The following is a 6,402-nucleotide window of genomic DNA, read 5'->3' as shown; positions in this document are numbered from 1 at the left end:
TTATAGAATTTTTGTTACCATGTCATTGCAGTGGAAGATGTTATGACACGATGGCGCAGCATCAGGGACCAATATCGCCGGGAAAGGTAGCAGCGAGAAAGAAGTGGGTCAGCAGCTCCAACCAAAAAATGAAAGTATGTACCGTATACTATGATCGGCTTTCCTTTTTGGATCCCAGTATAGATCTAAGACCGTAAGTAAAAACATCACAACACTATTATTATTTATTATTATTTTATATTGTTATAGTGCTATTTATTCCATGGCGCTTTACATGTAAGGAGGGGTATACATAATAAAAACAAGTACAATAATCTTAAACAATAGAAGTCATAACTGGTACAAGAGGAGAGAGGACCCTGCCAGCGAAGGCTCACAATCAACAAGGGATGGGTGACAATACAGTAGGCAAGGGTAGAGCTGGTTGTGCAGCGGTTTGGTCGATCAGTGGTTACTGCAGGTTATAGGCTTGTCGGAAGAGGTGGGTCTTCAGGCTCTTTTTGAAGGTTTCGATGGTAGGTGAGAGTCTGATGTGTTGTGGTAGAGGGTTCCAGAGTAGGGGTGATACGCAAGATAAATCTTGTATACGATTGTGGGAAGAGGACATAAGAGGGGAGTAGAGAAGGAGGTCTTGTGAGGATCGTAGGTTACGTGTAGGTAAGTACCGGGAGACAAGGTCACAGATGTATAATACATTTCAAAAACCTGACCTGCACATCCAAACATAGACTGAGTGTGAACAGGTGCTGAACCCAGAGTCGCCAACTCGTATATAGTTAAATAAATAGGGCAGCACACTGCAGCGCCAAAACATGTAAACTTGAAAAAACGAAATTTGAACTGCATTACTGCACTAGAAATATGAAAAATGAGAGCTTTTAGCGCACAAAAATGGCCAATTTTATGTGTACCTCGTAGCCACGTTAAGGCATCTCTCTTATACGAGGTCCTAAGTTTGACCTACCTCACTGAGAATAAACGTCTCCATCTGAATGGGTACATGCAAAAACCTCTTCTTGGACTCAAATTCTCTCTCTATGTGGAGGGGTATTGGACCTACTATAATTAAAACACCTGAAGCTAGGAGGCGGGGAGTGCACGATCAGAAGGCTAGAGAATACATTTCAAAAACCTGACCTGCACATCCAAACATAGACTGAGTGTGAACAGGTGCTGAACCCAGAGTCGCCAACTCGTATATAGTTAAATAAATAACTATATACGAGTTGGCGACTCTGGGTTCAGCACCTGTTCACACTCAGTCTGTTTGGATGTGCAGGTCAGGTTTTTGAAATGTATTCTCTAGCCTTCTGATCGTGCACTCCCCGCCTCCTAGCTTCAGGTGTTTTAATTATAGTAGGTCCAATACCCCTCCACATATAGAGAGAATTTGAGTCCAAGAAGAGGTTTTTGCATGTACCCATTCAGATGGAGACGTTTATTCTCAGTGAGGTAGGTCAAACTTAGGACCTCGTATAAGAGAGATGCCTTAACGTGGCTACGAGGTACACATAAAATTGGCCATTTTTGTGCGCTAAAAGCTCTCATTTTTCATATTTCTAGTGCAGTAATGCAGTTCAAATTTCGTTTTTTCAAGTTTACATGTTTTGGCGCTACAGTGTGCTGCCCTATTTATTTAACAGATGTATAATAAACTTATGTTAGCAATTGACTCAACTATTAGGGTTATTTTATTTTTTTCATAACAGAACACAGTCCAACCTCACTGAGAGGGAGACCGGCTCTGACTTGGAGGTTGTCATAGATCCGGTTGGTGTAGAAGAAGAGGTGGCAGGCCCATCTTTCTCCTCTTCTACCTCCATCCTTCCTGGACCATCGGCTTCTGCATCCCAGGAGACAGCAACAAGTGTCCAAGATGCAGCACCACCACCCTCAGCAGCACCTGATCCTGTAAGCCAGGAAGAGCATGGACACAGCAGCAGCCCTACTGTCCCACTGGTGTCCTCCCCACAGGCAGCTGGGCCTTTACGTAAAGGCCGCAGAAGGAGAGAGCTGCAAGACAGTAGGAGGTATGTGGACGCTGGGGTTCTCAATTATTTGGCCAGGGCAGCTACGGATGATGGTGTGGAGGCCTTTGCTCGCAGCCTGGCCCGGTACCTTCGTCCCCTTCCCCATGAGGTGAGGCTATGTGTGAGAGGGTGTATTCAAATCCTGATTGATTTATGCACCTTCCCAAATGACCCCTATGAGGTTTTGGAATTTATTGAGAAGGCAGCTTTCACCACATAACCTCTTGCGCCTTCCACGAACTCAACAGGTGCATGGTCAATCAGGATTTGAAGCACCTCCTCCACGTGTGCCTACACCTCAACCCCTCCCCGCCCAAAATCAACCAAGGCCAGCACCGTACCATATGGCAGCCTACAACCAACCTTCCCAATATGCCCACTTTTCCAGACCCAGTGCTGTAGGCTGGCCCCAACCTGGGTTTGGACGACATGGCCATATTGGGGTTGGATATGAGTCCAGCCAATATGTTCAGCAGCATGAGGGCCAGAGACAAATCCCTTATGGCCAATACCCAACTGGCCAATATGATCAAGGCCTGTATTTGGATCCGCCACACACAGCATTCACACAGGGTGAAGGACAATTGGCCCAACAAAGGCCACCTGAGCTGCCGCCATCACACACACCAACGTACAGAAATCTAACCCAAAGTAATTTTTGTTTATATTTATTCCGCCTAACCATGTTTTGGTTAACTTTGTGCTGTAATTGCACTTTGTTCTGTTGTGGTTTACAAAAAAAAACAAACATATGAAACAAATATGGTTTAAAGTTTACAACAAAAGGTTTTTTATTATAAGTAAAAAATGTTGTCAAAAGCCAATTGATGTTTGTGGACCAATCATTATTACATCACACACATATGCTCTTTTCTTAAACATCTGGTAATTAAGTAAGTACAACACACAGAGTACAGTTTCTGTAGGCATAAAATATTTTATGGTTATGATATATTTTGAGAATAAGGAAATCACAACTTATAAACTGCATAATCTTGCCAGGGAGTAGCACCCTGAGGAGAAACAAAATAATTTGTGAAAATATCTCACTTTTATTCCAGAAAGGATATGGCACAGAGGAGAGCAATGTGGTGTAGGCCTACTCACATTGGGCAACATTTCTTCACCAATAACAGATGACGGGCAATCATGAAGTCTAGTAAAATTGTGCAATACACAAGCCTTAATCACTTCATTAATAGTAGCCTCACACAGCTGAATGGCAGACTGGAGGAGACACCATTTGGCACACAGAATCCCAAAGGCACACTCCACCAGTCTACGCGCCCTGGAAAGCCTCAAATTAAAAACATGCCGCCGGTGATCCAGGTTGCGCCTGGGATAAGGCCTCATGACATTCCTTGTCAATTGGAAGGCCTCATCTCCCACAAGAACATATGGCACTGCTTCAGCATTGGAGCCTGGGAGTTGTTGTGGTGGTGGGAGGTCTAACGGGTTTTCACGTAGCCGCCGACCCATAATGGACGAATTGAACAACCCTGAGTCTCCTGTTCGCCCATAGGCCCCATTGTCTACAATTATAAACCTGTAGTTCCTGTCAACTACAGCTAACAGAACTACAGAGAAAAACTGCTTATAATTGTAGAATTGGGAGCCAGACTTCGGCGGCTTACGCACCCTGATATGTTTCCCATCCACGGCTCCAATGCAGTGTGAGAAGTCACAAGTGTCATTGAACCCACGGCCATTTTTGGCTCAGGCATGACAAGTTCATGTAGTTTCTCCCATATTTCACTATATGTTGAGTGCACAATGGTCTCTCCACGATTTCTGGCAATGAGAAATTCCAGGTGTAGTCCCGCATAAGACAATCCAGTTGACAGGAAGCTGAAAGGACACAACAAATCATATTAGTTAGGTAACAATAGTTTGGACAAAACATGACAAAGCGCAAGTATGTTGTTTACTAAAAAACACAGGAATATCAATTAAATTAATCGCTATCTACCTAGGGTACATACGTAGAAAATTAAAAATACATGTTTTCCCGTCTCCCATGACAGCACACCTGAGAGAGGGATCCGCCCAGTCGGGACAGGAAACCTACCGAAACAAAAGGGCGGTACCTCTCCCTCGCTTCAGTTGGGTTTCCTGTCCTGACGGGAACCCTTGTGCTGAACCACGGCGGTACTTTTTTGTTTTTATTTTTTCGTTGATAGAAGATCCACTTACCCACTCCCGTCCCGGCACTTGAAGAGCAGGCAGGACGCCTGTATGTCGGCCTTCGGGACGCTGGTAGCGCCGTCCGCAGATCCTTCGGGCTCTTGCGCACGTGCAGGCGTCGGTCCAGCGCAGTCCGGATCTCTGGAGCCATTCTGCGGCTGCCACGCCGCTCTCTCCCCCTCTGCTGGAGCGACTTCCGGGTGCGCGGCTGGCGTTCAGTGCAGAGCACGCTGGGTATGGGCGTGCCTGCGTGACGTCAGAGAGGCGCGCCGGATCCAAGATGGCGGCGCCCATGGATTGAAACGCCGGTAATTATGTGAGCTCTCCGGCGGTGTTCTGGAGGGGGAGAGGAGCAAGAATTGTTACCGAAAGACGCGGGGAGCGCTGTGGAACGACCCCTTATTAAGGGGGTGGCTGCAATAGATCGCTGCTCATTCCCATACAGTTTCCAGAGATGGAGGGTATGGAGCAGCAGCAGCAGCTATTACAGCAGCAGCAGCAAGAGCCCTTATCAGGCGACACATCTGCTCGTCATCATCCTAAGAAGAATAGCCGCTCAAGTGGAAGGAGCAGCAATCATCCTAGTCGGACGTCTCAGGACTCTTCGACATCCAGGAGGAATGTTCCCCGTGCTCCCAGTCCGCCTCGGAATCCGGCGCCGAGGAAGGCTAGTTCCAAGACAAAGAATAAAGAATGTGCCCTCTGTAATGTCCCATTGGCAGTTCAGTGGCAGAAAAGTCTTTGTATAGATTGTATTCAAAAGACTATCCAGGAAGAGACCCCTGACTTTGCCTCTAGTCTTAGAGCAATAATCAGAGCCGAAGTACAAGACTCTGTTAAAGCAGCCCTTAAGAAAAAGGGTAGTAAGCACCCTGAACCAGTTTCGGGTTCTGAGGTATCTCCTTCTGATGAGGAAGGTCAGGAGGAACTGTTATCTCCCTGCTCCTCTTCTCCTAAGTCCTCTGGCTCCTCTTCTGATAGTGATGTTGGGGGCCGTCCGTGCTTTCTTACTGAGAACACGGACAAGCTAGTAAAAGCCGTTAGAGCTTCAATGGGCCTTAAAGATGAGAAAGCGGCCAAATCCCTGGAGGACATAATGTTTGGGGGTTTAGAGGAAAAGAAAAAACGCACCTTCCCAGTCAATTCCAGAATAAAAGCCCTTATAGAAAAAGAGTGGAGGAAACCAGAAAAATCGGGTAATCTTCCCTCGGCTTCTAAAAGACGTTACCCCTTTGAGGATAAAGATTCAGAGACTTGGGATAAGGTTCCGAAAATCGATGGTGCGGTGGCTAGATCGTCTAAAAAATTATCCCTTCCCTTAGAAGATTCTGGCGTATTAAGGGATCCTTTAGATAAAAAAGTGGATGGGTTCCTAAGACACACCTGGGAAGCAACCGCAGGGGGCTTGAAACCAGCAATCGCTGGAACCTGTGTCTCTCGCTCCCTTATTGTCTGGCTGCAGCAGATAGAGGAGCAACTGAAGTCTAAAGCCCCGAGAGATGAAATTCTAACCAATGTAACTTTGGCTAAAGGTGCAGCTGCCTTCGTAGCGGATTCCTCTGCAGACTCTGTAAGACTGGCAGCTAGGGCTGCAAGTTTATCCAATGCAGCTAGACGTGCTCTCTGGTTGAAGGGATGCCCGGGGATCTACCTTCAAAAAATAGACTTTGTTCTATACCATGTGACGGCCATTTCCTCTTCGGTCAAAAATTGGAAGACATTTTAGAGCAAGCAGGAGATAGGAAAAAGGGATTCCCTCGTTTTCCTGTGGACTTTAGAAGGCCTTATTTTCGGAGGGGCAAATTTAGTAGAGGCCGCCCCCCGGGAGATAGAAGGAATTGGGACTCCAGAGACAGAAGGGGATCTGGATACATGTTTAAAGGTCCCTCAACATCGGCGAAAAAGCCCTCCCAATGACGCCAGGCCAGTGGGGGGAAGGCTTTCATCTTTTCTCCCAGCCTGGGTAGACATCTCCCCCAGTCATTGGACTCTAAAGGTCATCGAACACGGCCTAAGAATAGATTTTGTTTTTCCACCGCGACAAACTTTTGTTTTAACGCCCCAAAGAAAGACTCCAGAGGAGCAGCTAGCCTTGGAGGCAGAGGTACTGGAGCTCGTATCAAAACGGGTTCTTGTGGAGGTCCCGGGGGAAGAGCAGGGAAAAGGTTTTTACTCTCCTCTTTTTCTC

The 6,402-nt window shown here is 46.6% G+C and overlaps 1 long non-coding RNA gene across 1 annotated transcript in view; it reads right to left on the bottom strand.

The window, feature by feature from the left end:
* Positions 1-2,817: 2,817 nt before the first annotated feature.
* The window catches only part of LOC138676411 (uncharacterized), a 66,911-nt gene continuing 63,326 nt past the window's right edge, over positions 2,818-6,402 (bottom strand). The window contains exon 3 of the long non-coding RNA XR_011320783.1: positions 2,818-3,878. This is a non-coding gene — a long non-coding RNA (uncharacterized lncRNA). The remainder of the gene's footprint in view (positions 3,879-6,402) is intronic.

The sequence above is a fragment of the Ranitomeya imitator genome, chromosome 1 (genome assembly GCF_032444005.1).
Source record: "Ranitomeya imitator isolate aRanImi1 chromosome 1, aRanImi1.pri, whole genome shotgun sequence".
NCBI classification, from domain to species: domain Eukaryota; kingdom Metazoa; phylum Chordata; class Amphibia; order Anura; family Dendrobatidae; genus Ranitomeya; species Ranitomeya imitator.
Note: the sequence above shows the minus strand (reverse complement) of the source record. Positions and strands in the feature narration are given on the sequence as shown.